Source organism: Felis catus, chromosome A2 (genome assembly GCF_018350175.1).
Source record: "Felis catus isolate Fca126 chromosome A2, F.catus_Fca126_mat1.0, whole genome shotgun sequence".
Classification (NCBI taxonomy): domain Eukaryota; kingdom Metazoa; phylum Chordata; class Mammalia; order Carnivora; family Felidae; genus Felis; species Felis catus.
This window is the reverse complement of record NC_058369.1, coordinates 111646457-111660805: the sequence shown is the minus strand read 5'-3', so window position 1 is coordinate 111660805 and position 14349 is coordinate 111646457. Positions and strand designations below refer to the sequence as shown.

Below are 14349 nucleotides of genomic sequence, written 5' to 3'. Positions count from 1 at the left end.
CCATGTGCTCAATATGGCATTTCATTTTTAAAATATGGTTTAAGAACTTGTAAGGAATAAAAATTTTAGTTTTAAATCAATTATATTTTTAATAATTAACAGGCTTTATTTATTTATTTTTTTTTAAATTTTTTTTCAGCGTTTTTATTTATTTTTTTGGGACAGAGAGAGATAGAGCATGAACGGGGGAGGGGCAGAGAGAGAGGGAGACACAGAATCCGAAGCAGGCTCCAGGCTCCAAGCCATCAGCCCAGAGCCTGACGCGGGGCTCGAACTCACGGACAGCGAGATCGTGACCTGGCTGAAGTCGGACGCTTAACCGACTGCACCACCCAGGCGCCCAGGCTTTATTTTTTTAAAGCAGTTTGGATTTAAAGAAAAATTGAGCAGAAAGTACAGAGCATTCACCTATACTATCCCACCCCTTTGCTATCATTTCCTCTATAACTAACATCTTGCATTGTTAGTGTGGTATATTTTCTATAATTGATAAGCCAGTATTGATAAATTATTGTTAATAAAAGTCAATGGTTAGGATTCACTCTTTGTGCTGTATGGTTCTGTGAGTTTTGACAAATGCATAATGGCATGTATCTACCATTATAGTATCATTTAGAATAGTTTCACTGCCCTAAAAAGCCCTTGTTGTCAACCTATTTATTCTTCCTATTCACCCTTCAACACTTGCAAACCAATGATCTATTTTGTCTTTATAGTATTGTCATTAATTTCTCCATGTTTACATTAATTCAATCTTTAGCTTCTTGCATTATCCATTCTAAAGTACAAAGGACATTATTTCATTTTTCCTCATTCATATAGTATTTACAATATTTAGAATATTTCTACATCCATAAGAACTTGAAAGAATAATCTTGAATATGGAAGTGCATGCTCTGCAAGCCTGCCTGGGATACTTATAAGCCTGACTTCTATTCTTAAGCATTGTGGGGTTTTGTTTGAAAAGAAAGGAAATTCTCAGAATAAAGTTGGTAGAACTAAATGAAAGCCTATCAAGTTGTGAAACAATGAGACCCCAAACCAAAGTATGTTGCTTCCATTTTGGAACAACAGAAAAATATCATCTTAATCCTTGGAATGCACTGAGATATCTACCCAATAAACCATAACCGTCTAGAATTTCAGTTCGGGTCTAGCACTTGAGGTTAGCCATGAATAAGATGAGTTCACTTCCCCCATTACCTTGAAGCACTTCATTGTTGATTCTATCCACTTAGCTACTACTCTGATAGAAGTCACAATAGTAATTTTATAATTACTATATGTTGTTAAATAGTTGGCAGAAATTATTCTAAAAAGTATTTTAAAATTACATAAAAACTGTTTTCAAGCACTGCAATATTTTTCACTTCTTACGGACTGCATTACGGTACCAATAAGAGTTTTTCCACAGGTCACTTAGAAATGAGGATGGCCACACTAAACTCTACCTTCTTACCTGACTACTATAAAAAGAATGCTAAGCCTTCAGAAAATGTGATGCAAAGTTCTGATCCCTAATGCTTAGAAATGTTCAAAGTTAATAGCACAAAGTAACGACTTCCAATCTAGAAAATAAAAAAGAAATACAATACTTACATACAGGCAAAAAGGTAAATATTTCTGCTAATAATATTGTGAAATATTCAGAACAGCTTTTTCTATAACCTAACCCAGGGCTATAGTGAGAGCTTAAAAACACATAATAATAAATCAAGCCAGTATGTCATATCTTTCATACTAAAGGTTCCTAACAATTGAGAATTATCTAAAGTCATTACTGAGCAGATCAAATCACATGGATTTGGAAAAAGAGAGAGAGAAAGAGAGAAAATCTCAAATCTGATTTAAGTTCACTTTTTCCTTGGAAATAAAAAAAAAAGTCCCATAAAATACCAAATTTAGATGGGATAGTAAAAAGTGGAAGGAAAGAATGGAATGAAGCTAATCTTTGATCTCTATCCAAATTCCTCTTTCTTTTACCTACAGGGTTTATTTCCATTCACATGTTACCCATGTGATTTTGAACCACAGATTGAAGCAGCTGAACTTTTGAGTTATGCATGCACAAAACATTCAAGTGAAGTAAAGAAATGAATTTCTATAAGGCCTGTGGCCTCTCTTCCAATCAAAGTAAGGAATTCAATTATAACTGTTTAGCTTTGTTAGCCCGAGTTCTACTGTGTCCATTACTGCTGTACATATATATGAGGTATTTAAGAAGCCAAGCATGGCTATTAATGTCAAGGTATTATATTTCAGGACATGTGAGACAAAACTTTCAGTGGTGTGTGTGTGTGTCTGTGTGTCTGTGTGTGTGTGCATGCATGAGTGTGTGTTTAATATTTTTAATAGGCATAATTGCAAGCCGCATTTAATAGTTTTTACTTCTATCTTCACAAAAGGCACAAAAGCTCATCCTGCTTGTTACAGCAAACTTAGCCTGAAGAGTTGAAAAATGACAGCAGAAACCATAGCCAGTGATTTGTTTTTTCAAGGGGGTTAGTGTCCTGAGTGTGAGGGCTTGTAGAAAAAAAGTGATCAAGCAAAAAAACACATCTCTGTAACATGGTGCATCTTGGGCTCAAGCAATCACCAGATATAGTGATGGAACTGGGTTCTTAGGGTCCATATAGGCCTTTAGCTTCTGGATTATTTTGGGGGGGTGGCATGGGAGTAGAGCTTAGAGAGGAACCTGTGGTGTAGCAAGATGGGCAGGCACAGGTTAGTCAGTGAAATCAGTATAGAGTCATTGAAAATCAGATTTGTCAGTCTTCCCTATTACTTTACTGCATTGACTGTGACGGCATTCTCTAAGAAATACTTCTTTCAAAGTGAAATTCGGTACCTTAAACTCTTTTGAGAAGAACTTCCAGAATGAGGCTTTAACAAAGTACTAACGCTAATATACTACTGCTGCTGCTACTACTACACTAAAGAATCCTGTGTGCAGCCTGGTTATTTTAAAGAGCATCATATTAATTTAATTTAATCAGCATTAAATGACAAGCATGAGGAGGAAGCTACATTGTAGCATGTCATTTCTTTTCATGACCAAACACAGGTGAATTGGTAACTACTAAAACTGAGACACCACTGAGCAAGAGAATTGGAAGGGCATTTTGAGTTAGAAATCTTCTGTTCAATTCTGTTGATTTACTAGATGCAAATTTAATTTTTTGCTTCTGAAAAGAATTATTAAGTAAGCTGTAAATATGTTAGTGGTTCAAATTATCAGTTTCAATTTGATTTCTTGATATTCTATGGGGTGTTACTTCTGGCCAAAATCATATTGTGTCAGCAATTTTACTAGTTCAAAAAAGTAGTTTGAAATGAAAAGTTGCTCAAATAGCGTTCAACAATTAAACTTTAGATATGTATTTAATAGTTAAGTCATAGGACAAAAAAGGATTCATCCTTCTAAATGGCATGTCTCCACCACTTCATCTGATGTTCCCCAAATAGTTCCCAGAGAATAGTGGTAGTGAAAGGAAACAACATTAACTAGCTTTATTTTTACTGTCATTAAAAAAAAGACTTTTGAAAACCAAACACATATTCATTGTAGAAAATTTAGAAAATAATAGAAAATAATGAATAGTAAATAGAATAAATAGTTTAATATATAAGTATATGTGTAGTTATATATTATATAAATGTATAGTCTAATATTTAATAAATAATAAAATTTATAATAGTGAAATAATTGTAATATATATAATAATAAATCCACAGTCCTGTCAAAGATACCAATTCCACTTTTGTAGTATTTCATGTTTGTTGTTTTTGTGTATTTTAAAAATAAAACAGGATCATATTATAATCTTTTAACTTACATTTACAAATATTAATAGTGGGAAACATTTTTCAAGCCTTCTACAATGTTATTTTAAATGTATTACTATACCAACCAATTCTGTGTTTAGATTTTTAAATTGTTACTAGGTTTTCAGTTTCATATATGATTGTAAATAATATCCTCCTGTAAGGTTAAAATGGCCACTACATATTAGCACTTATTTGATGCTAGTGTTATTATGTATTTTTTTTAGTTATGGAAAGCAACATTTTTTTTATTTTTTTTGCTTTTTTATTGCTTTTTATTACTTTTTTTTTATTGCTACCTTTTCTTTTTTATCAGAGATGAGATAGAACGTAAATAGTAAAACATACAAAGGCAAAATGGGAACAACGTTCCCAAACTCTATAAACTTCATTCCTTTAGAACCTAGGTATATTCAGCAATGCCTGTTGTGGATAACTGAAACATTATTATAGAAGTCCAGGGAAATGAGAGATAATCCCAGATAGACCATTTCTATTATGAAATTACAAAAATGGCTGAATTAGAATTCTTTACGCAAGCTAAGACTGAGAGATTCTATTGTACATTGAAGAGGGACTTCTCTCTAACCTACAATTTAGTTATCATTGCTATTTTGCCCTCTTGTAATAGATTAGAGTTTAGAATCAGGAACCAATGCCAGAGAAAGTACCTGAGTCATGATTCATTTGGTTAATAAAGAAATAGACACAAAGTGAGTAAACAAGTCTTTTTAATTCTACTCACATTAATCTCTTAACTTTGCTGATGTCAGTCTTCCAGTCACTCAAGTGTTTCTACACTATTATTTTCTGTCTGTTGAGGAAAGCTTCAAGTGAAAAAAAACAAAACAAAACAGGATGACAGAGGCAATCCTCACCCCCACACCCCTTCAGGAGAAGTAGTGGAGTGGAAATCAGCAGTAGTGACAGTGTCTTGAAATACTGACACCTAACGTGTTATTGATTTATATCATTTTTCTAACTCTTTCTGATATAGTTAAAAAGTCTCAATAATAATTTACTCATTTTTAGCAGGTTAGTTTCATTTGGGCCAGAAATATTTGTGAAGACTACACTGTAGATTCAATATAGGAGAGATCAAAGAATACACACTTTTGTCCCATTTTAATGTGAAATTTAATTTTGCACATCCACTGGGAAAATTTCCACAGTTGTATCCAGAAAGGATCACTGGAGAATGCACATACAGTGAAGTGTAATTACAAAAGCTGTAGCCATTTTCCTCTCTAAACCCTTTCATCATTAAGTTGCCCTGTTGTTCTTTGGGAAAGTGCAGTCAAACTCAAGCTGAGAGAGAAGTTTGGGTAGCATGTGGCTGTCTCATGTATTGTAAGACTCTCTAGCAGGACTTCAAAGCAGAATCTGATTGTTACAGATGGGAAGAATGCTTTCCACAGAAATACCTTTTTAAGACTCATGGTGCTGTAATTCATATGGTAGGCACTTGTGATTCGTTCCTGATGATGTTGGGATCATTTAACTCACAAAACCATTGTCGCTACCATAAAATCCTTTCATCTGTAGCCAGAAAGGTTTATTCCAAGCAAATGAAAAATTTTCATTAAAGTATCACCTTAATAATGGGCAAATATATATATATATATATATATATATATATATATATATACACACACACATATATATATATATTTTGGTCATGCTTAAAATGTAAATTTATGAACATATTCTGAAGATTCATTTCATGCTAAGATCTTTATTTATTTGATGTCCTAGGACTCTTTCCAAGTTCATTGAAACCGGAAATCAATTTTAGAAGGAATATGGAGATTATTATCATTAAATCTTTCAGTTGGCTTATTCTAAACAGCCCTATAAATATTGCATATGTTTTAAAGAAGGTACTTTCAACTACAGTAAAAATCCCTTTAGTGTTCTAGTCAGTGATGCTCCAGGAGGTGAATTTATATTCTTGGCATCTTTTGAAAACAAACGAATAGTTGGTTTGTATCTTAAAGTCTGAGACAACAGAATTCAGTGTCATTATTTCTGAAAAATTAAATTGGAAAACATTTTCCTGAAGAATTCCTGAGAATAAGATGGCAAGAAAGGTGACTGGCATTTTGACTATCCCTCCCTCCCTCCCTCCCTCCCTCTCTCCAACTATGATCCACTTACAAATCAACATTTACTAAATTCCTACTATGTGCCACAGTATTATATGTAAATCTGATACTTCAAATAGATATGTGAATCTGAATTTTTTCACCTGTAAACAGAACTAAAGATTAATTATTCTTTCATATTTGAAATGAATATTTAAATCATAAAAAGGCACCTCAAAAAAAAAAACAGTACATTGAACAGAGCCTGGCAAATAGCAGTTTTAATATATTTTTTTAATAAAAAATTTTAATCATGGAATTTTAGATCTAGAAGTGAATTTTAAGATTATATATTCCAATCTTTTCATTTTAAGGATGAGAAAAGTAGTATCTAAAAAGGTGAATTATAAAGGCAAACTGTTAACAATATAGTTGGGGTGAGAACCCAAAGCTCTCAGTGAGTGCATTTCTTACCATTCAGCCAATTCATAACTATTAATACTGCCCATATTTTCAGACATAATTTCCAGTTCAAAAGGAACTTTAGAAAGAGTTCCTAGATACCAAATTGCTTTTACAAATCATTGCTTTGGTGTGTTAAGTGTAAACAAACCAGAAACATGTGAAATAAATTTCCCTTAAAATACACAAATATAAAACCAGCAACGAAAAAAATCCCTAGAAAATGCTTTTGGACATTGTAAGACCATTCTTTTCTACCCATCAACATTTTTTTTTTTTGCCAAGCCCTAAGTGCAATTTGATTTGCCAATCACCAGTTTTTACTGCTGTTTTCAATAATGTATCAAACACATGGGATCTATTCTCTCATGGATGCTCATGCATAATTGGCTAAGTGAGATGGAATAAGAGCAGAACAGACTCACGCTAAGGAATGATGATCCCATTATAGTAGTTTGCACTACTCAAATTCAACCAGTATTTACTGAGCATATACTCCAATAATAGCCAGGGAAATACATGGATGAGTAAGATATAGTTCCTGCCTCCAAGGAACTAAAATATAAGGGACACTTACCCAGATAAATAAAATTTAACATAGAAAAAGAGAACTGTTATAAAATAAACACATTTTTAATAAAGTTTAATAGATGGAAGATATACATCTGCTTAGAGGAAACTCAGAGGATAATGGAGGACAAACCCAAACATTTACACTGTTAGACATTTGTGTATCTTTGCTTCAGCTTCCCATTTCCGACACAGGAATAGTAACACTGGTTGGTTGCAGTGAAATAATGTCTGTAAATACATCTATCCAGTACTTGTCACACAGGCAATATCAGTAACTATTACTTCCTCACCTCAGGATACCTCTTAATGCTTTAAAAGGTCTATTAGATAAATCTGCAATATATTATACATGGTATCATTCTTTTCATTTATTTAGTTTTTCCATTAGTAAACCTAGTTCTAGAATACTCAATTATGCTGACACAGGATCATACTTATTATAGTTCCAGAAAGCAAAATTGGAGAGTGGAAAAGTAAGTTTGGAGAACAGGAACCAACATTTTCAGATAATCCTGCTTTTTAAAAATCTATTTTGAAATAGTAAATTGCCAAGAATTGATTAATACTTTCAAACCTAACATACAGCTTGGTACATGGTAGGTGTTCAGTATGTGTTTATTGATAGAATGAGTGAATTTGGAATGAGCATGTTCAAGTTTTACTTGATTATATTTAAATTAGTATGGTAGTCAGAATTCTCAGAATGATCCTCAATGACTCTAATAAGCCTTGCCCTTGTATAATCCCCTTCTCCTTGAGTGTGGGTAGAACCTATGCATATTATATACTCCTGTAGTATGGAAAAAAATTTTAATTTGAAAAAGTAACAAAAGGGAAATTTGGAACAGTGTTGAGCAGAAAGAGGGTGGATAGATAATCTAATCATATGAACCCTTTATAAGCAAAGAGTTTTCTTCAGGTGGCCCCATAAGAGGAACTTGGAGATATTTGAGGCATAATAAGGGCTTGATGCATCATTAATAGATTGAACATTGTTGGGTCATGTAAGAAGGAATGTTGGTAACTTCTAGCCAGCAAAGAAATGAGAACCTCAGCAAAGAAATGAAAACCGAATTTCAGTCAGCAACCTGAATGAACTCAGAAGAGGATTGTTCCTCAGAATCTTAATAAGGAGTTTTCTTGCCTAATATATCAGCTTTGTGAGACCTGAAGCAGAGAACTCAGTTGAGTCTCCCCAGACTTGTGACCTACAGAACCATGAGGTAATAAGTGAGTAGTATTTTAGCTACTAAGTTTTCACATATCCCTGAATATATTGCAGGTCTAAGAAAAATTAATGTAATTCTAATTTATGAGGTAATTTGGGAGTATAAGGAAAGTTGAAACTACAACTAAACAATTACAACAATTATAAATTCTAAAACATTTATTCTATGCCAGGTCCTTGGACTGTGTAGACATATTTCATTTAATAGTCACACCAACCTCATTAGGTAGCTACAGAGAATATCAAACTTTCTATAGAGAAGCAAACAAAGAGAAGTTGAGTAACTTTTCCCAGGTCACACAACTACAATATAGTAATGTCAGGACTCAATTAAGGCTTTAGAGTCTGAAGCCTTATCCACTGAGATTACTGCCTCTTTAAAATAAGTGAAAAAAAAACTCCAAAATTAAAATAAGGCATGTTTACTTTTCACCTAAAAGATGAAGTAACTAATGCATGTCACCATGTGCTCGAAGTAGTCAACTGTCCTCACTAATCCCCACTCATTTTCTCCATTAAGTGCCATGTGCCAGTACGTTGAGGTATAAAACAAGTACCTTGGCAATGCCTGAGCATACTGTTCATTGGATCTGGGGAAGATGGTTTGTTGGGAAACAATAAGGCTGTGAGGAGTTTTCAGGTGAAATAAATACTTCAGTAATACTTTCAGTTGAAAGTGATCATTGGCCACATGATCATTGGCCACATCTGGTTGTACACTGCAAGGTGTTTCTAATTAATATATCTTATATTCAAGGAATTCTGGGAAGTCTTATATGGCTGAAAGGGTGAACAAGTTAGGAGAAAACTCTGAGCACAGAAATAAGCAAGCATGCCAGTAGAAAACTCTAGGCTCACTCAGATACAGCAGTGAGCTCAAAATACCAGGCATCTAACCACCTGTCATTGACTTCTTTCACCTTTCAGGATTAAATTCACAGCCTTCAAGGTATGATTTCTCCAGCTCCATCTTCTGCCATTCCCTGACATTTAGTCTTCCCTTGATTTAGAGATTACTATCTATACAGTTTGATGAATCAAATAGTGCCCATAAATATGAACTTCTGCTGATGAAATATGCTGTCCATGTTAAGTCAGCTCCTACTCATCCTTTAAATTCAACATAAGCAACATCCTAAAACCACTGTACAGTAAAGAATTATTCCTATGTGCCTCCTCATACTTATTTTTCTCTATATACTACTTAATTTGTGAGTTCACCCTAACAGGGTATAAATAGGGGCCATCTCTTTCCTGGGTTGGTATATCCATTGCCTAGTAGAGTGTTGGGCATTGTTATTATGTTAATTAAAAACTGATACATAAATAGTAGAGAGACATAAAGCAGACTGGCTGAATGTGTGATAACGGCTAATTTACACAAAACTTAGTGCAGCACAGTCTCTGTGCTAAACACTTTACAACTTCTTTAATGCTCAACCCCTTTCCCAGCCCCTCCCCCCCCCAAGAAGTTATTATCATTACTGTCACTGTAGAAAAGAAAACAAACAGAGAGATTAGGTACACTGTCTAAGGTAAAACAGCACAGGTAAGATTTGAATCCTCTGACTCTGCAATCCCTGCTCTTAAAACATAACCCAACTTTGTGGATTCAGAGCCTAGGATGAAACATGCATACCTCGGAGATATTGTGGATTTAGTTCCAGAACACTACAAGAGTGAATATCTCAATGAAATCACTCAAATGAATTTCTTGGTTTCCCTGTACATATAAAAGTGGTGTTTACACTATAACTAGTTAATTAATTAAAAATATTTCATCACCCAAAAAAAATGTTAATGACCATCTGGGCTTTCAGCAAGGCATTACCTTTTTGCTGGTGGAGGGTACTGCCTGGATGCTGATGGCTGCTGACTGACTGACTGAGGTGGTGGCTACTGAAGGTTGGGGTGACCGTGGCCATTTCTTAAAATTAGACAACAGGAAAATCTGCCACATCAGTGGACTTTTACTTTTGTCCATGGACTTCTCTGTAGCATGTGGTGTTTGATAGTATTTTACCCACAGGACTGGGTTCTTTCAAAACAGGGGTCAATCCTCTCAAACTCTGCTGCTGCTTTACCAATTCGGTTTATATGATATTCTAAATCCTTCGTCATCGTTTCAATAATCTTCACAGCATCCTCACCAGGAGTCAATTCCATCTCAAGAAACAACTTTTTTGCTCATCCATAAAAAGGAATTCCTCATCCATTCAAGTTTTATCATGAGGTTGCAGCAATGCAGACACATCTTCAGGTTCTACTCCTAATACTAGTTCTCTTGCTACTTCCACCACATCTGCAGTTACTTTCTCCACTGCTGTCTCGAATCCCTCCAAGTCATCCACGAGGGCGGGAATCAACATCTTCCAAACTCCTATGCATGTTGAAAATTTGACCTCTTCCCACGAATCGCAATGTTCTTAAAGGCATCTAGAGTGATGCAACTTTTCCAGAAGGTCTTCAATTGACTCTGGCCAGAGCCATAAGAGGAATCACTATCTATAGCAGCCACTGCTTTATGAAAGGTATTTCTTAAATAAGAAGACTTGAAAGTGGAAATTACTCCTTGATCCACGGACTGCAGAACGGATGCTGTGTTAGCAGCCACGAAAACAACCTTCATCTCATTGTACGTTCCCATCAGACCTCTTGGCTGACCAGGTGCACTGTCAATGAGCAGTCATATATTTTGAAAGGAATCTCTTCTTCTGAACACTAGGTCTCAACAGCGGGCTTAAAATATTCAGTAAACCATGTTGTGGACAGATGTGCTGTCGGCCAGGCTTTCTTATTCCATTTATAGAGCACAGGCAGAGTAGATTTAGCATAATTCTTAAGGGCCCCAGGATTTTCAAATGGTAAATGAGCACTGGCTTCAACGTAAAGTCACCAGCTGCATGAGCCCCTAACCAGAGGGTCAGCCTGTCCTTTGAAGCTTTGAAGCCAAGCACTGACTTCTCCTCTTCAGCTATGAAAGTCCTTGGTGGCATCATCCTCCAAGAGAAGCCTGTTTTGTGTACATTGAAAATCTATTGTTTAGGGTGGCCACCTTCATTAATTATCTTAGCTACCTCTTCTGGATAAGTTGCTGCAGCTTCCACATCAGCACTTGCTGCTTCCCCTTGCACTTTTATGCTACAGAGATGGCCTCTTTCCTTAAACCCCGTGAACCAACCTATGCTAGCTTTGAACTTTTTTTCTGCAGCTTCCTCACCTCCCTTGGCCTTCACGGTATTGAAGAGAGTTAGAGCCTTGCTGTGGATTAGGCTTTGGCTTAAGGGAGTGTTGTGGCTGCTGTGGTCTTCTATCCAGACCACTAAATAGTTCTCCATATCAGCAATGAGGCTGTTTCACTTTCCCATCATTCATGAGTTTGGTGGAGTAGCACTTTTAATTTCCTTCATGGACGTTTCCTTTGAATTCACAACTTGGCCAAGTGTTTGGTGCAAGAGGCCTAACTTTTGGCTTATCTTGGCTTTCAACATGTCTTCCTCACTATGCTTAATCATTTCTCGTTTTTGATTTAAAGTGAGAGATGGATTACTTCCTTTTACTTGAAAACTTACAGGCCACTGTAGGGTTAATTGGTCTAATTTCAATATTTTTGCATCTCAAAGAACAGGGAGGCTTGAGGAGATGGAGAAAGATGGTATAATGGCTATGGCTAGAGCACATTCAACATTTATTGATTAAGTTAGTCACCTTTTTATATAGACACAGTTTGTGGTGCCCCAAAACAATTACAGTAGTAACCTCAAATATTTCTTACAACAGAAATCCATAAAAAATATAGTAATAATTAAAAGTTTGAAATACTGCAAAAATAATGAGACACAGACACATGCAACAAAACAAATGCTGTTGAAAAAATGGTGTCAATAGACTTGCTTGCCACTGGTTGCCACAAATCCTCAATCTATAATTTCACATTGAGTGAAGCTCAACAAAATGTAGAGCATTTTTTGGAGAAAAGAAGAAAACAAGGCAGCGAAAAATGAATGTTACGCTCTTAAGATATACCTACTATAGAAAATCTCTTTTCCTTTCTTTAAGAATGCTTTTTAAAAAATACTATGGACAGTATAATTAGAAAATTATTTTCAAAGAGTGGTGAGGAGGAGTCTGCGGAAGAAGTTAAGGCTCAAAGAAATACAACACAGCAAAGAGAAAAGTCAAGTCCTTCTTGTCATAGACTGTTTTTTACATAGTACAATATTAATAAGGAATTTCGTTAATTTACTTTATACAGAGTTAAACTAGAATGCCATGCCTTCAAGAAGACTCAATAAAATAATTGCAGCTGATCCATTCATTTCAGAAATATTTGTTGAGAAGCTGCTACATGACAGGAACCATGCTAGCTAATGAGGATATAGTTTTGAGCACAACAAAGACAGTCCCTACCCTTATATCACTTATAAACTAATGTTAGTGAGAGCTAATATCACTAGGAACCATGCTATGTATTTTAAATTCAGTATTATCTCATTTATTCATCACACAACTGCCCAAAAGGAAGAATGAGTTATAAAGACATTAACTTGTCGAAGCAACACAATCAATGGAAAGCTGTAGTAAGAAACTGGTTTGTTGAATCTGGGACTTGTCCTTTATACCACTTGCCTGTGTTGAAATCCAAGTAATACTGAAGCACTAGTATAATGTATTAGTGCTATAGTTGTAGCACTAATAATGTCTGAATATTAATCACCAAATTTTAATGACTGTAACCCTTTCTTCCTACTCAAGCTTTTACTTACATTCATAAAGGCTAATTTTCAGGAAGAAATGTCCACTTTGATTTTTCTGATATTGACAATTTGAAAAGAAATATTTTACCACCACCACCTTGTCCGCCCTCCTGTCCCTGCCAAAAAAACATAATTACCTTTCAAACCAACCTGTGGAACTAAGTTTGCCTTTCAACTTTAGTGTAGCCTTAATTCATGACAGCATTCCTGAAATTCTGCTCAGATAATGACAGACATGGCAACAGTTACAGTGAATGACTATTGCCAAAAAGATGATCCATTAGTTTGTCCTACTTGTCCTTGTGGTTACTTCATGACTATTTTTTTTTCTTTTATATTTATGTTTGCAACTAGCACAGTACCTAACACATAGTACCAAAAGTAATCTGGTCTTTTCTTCAAAAACAAAAAATAACAAAAACCCAATACTGAGTCCTACTGTATATATTTTATGAACAGATGCCTGTAAATGAGACAGATGATAATTCATCAGCTAAATTTTTTAGTATCAGCTAAATTTTAAAGGTTTTTTAAATGGCTGAAAATCAAATAATTCTCTTTTAAGGAATATGAGGACATGTGACTCATTGATAAAAACAATCCTTGTAATTCCATTTCCCAAATGACCTAGGTTTTTAATTTCAAGACAAAAATACCTGATTTTAAAAGATAAGTACCTACCCTCTGGGCAAAACTGATGATTTCTCATTTTTCCTACCATAAAAAGTGATTCAAGAACCTTGTAAATTATAGGTTTCAAGCAACCATTTAATTTAGATTAAATTAAATAGCAATTGTATGTTAAATAAATATGAAATGGCTCTGAAAGTATTTGTTAAAGATTAAGAATTCTGTAATACATGGCTTCTGTTACACATTTGTTATTGCTGATATTTAAAAGAAATCACCATTTAATTGAAATACTTAAAGAACACTTACAAAGGAAAGCATAGCATTTAGTAAAACCCATAAGAATCTAATAAGCCCAACAGAGTAGCTCTTAAAAAAGTGCCCCTTCTCCAACTGTGTGGCAGAATGTCTGCAGTGCAGACATGGCCCGGATCCTATACAATCTTTACAAATGCCATGATTAAATTTGCCAATATCTGCAAAAAAGGGGTTTTATTTTAAATATCTATTATCAAAGTAGTTTTGGGCTATAGGATATAGGTCCCACCTGACATTAAAAAAAATCATTGAATGAACTAAAGGGAAATGAAAATAGGAAGTACCTCATATATCCATCACACATTTGAATATAACTATCATCCTTTGGAGAAAAAATTAAATATTGCAGAGCACATCACATCATGGCTTTTATCCTGCATTTTCCCCTGTTTTTCCAAGTTGGGAGTTATGAGAAATGAAAAAGGAGGTTTCCTTTGATCATGCTAGAGGTCTTGAATCTTAAGGTTGTATC

The 14349-nt window shown here is 34.7% G+C and overlaps 1 protein-coding gene across 24 annotated transcripts in view; it reads right to left on the bottom strand.

Annotated features, from left to right (window-relative positions):
* The window catches only part of HDAC9 (histone deacetylase 9), a 939894-nt gene that overhangs the window by 86040 nt on the left and 839505 nt on the right, over positions 1 to 14349 (bottom strand). The gene's annotated exons all lie outside the window — the stretch shown is intronic.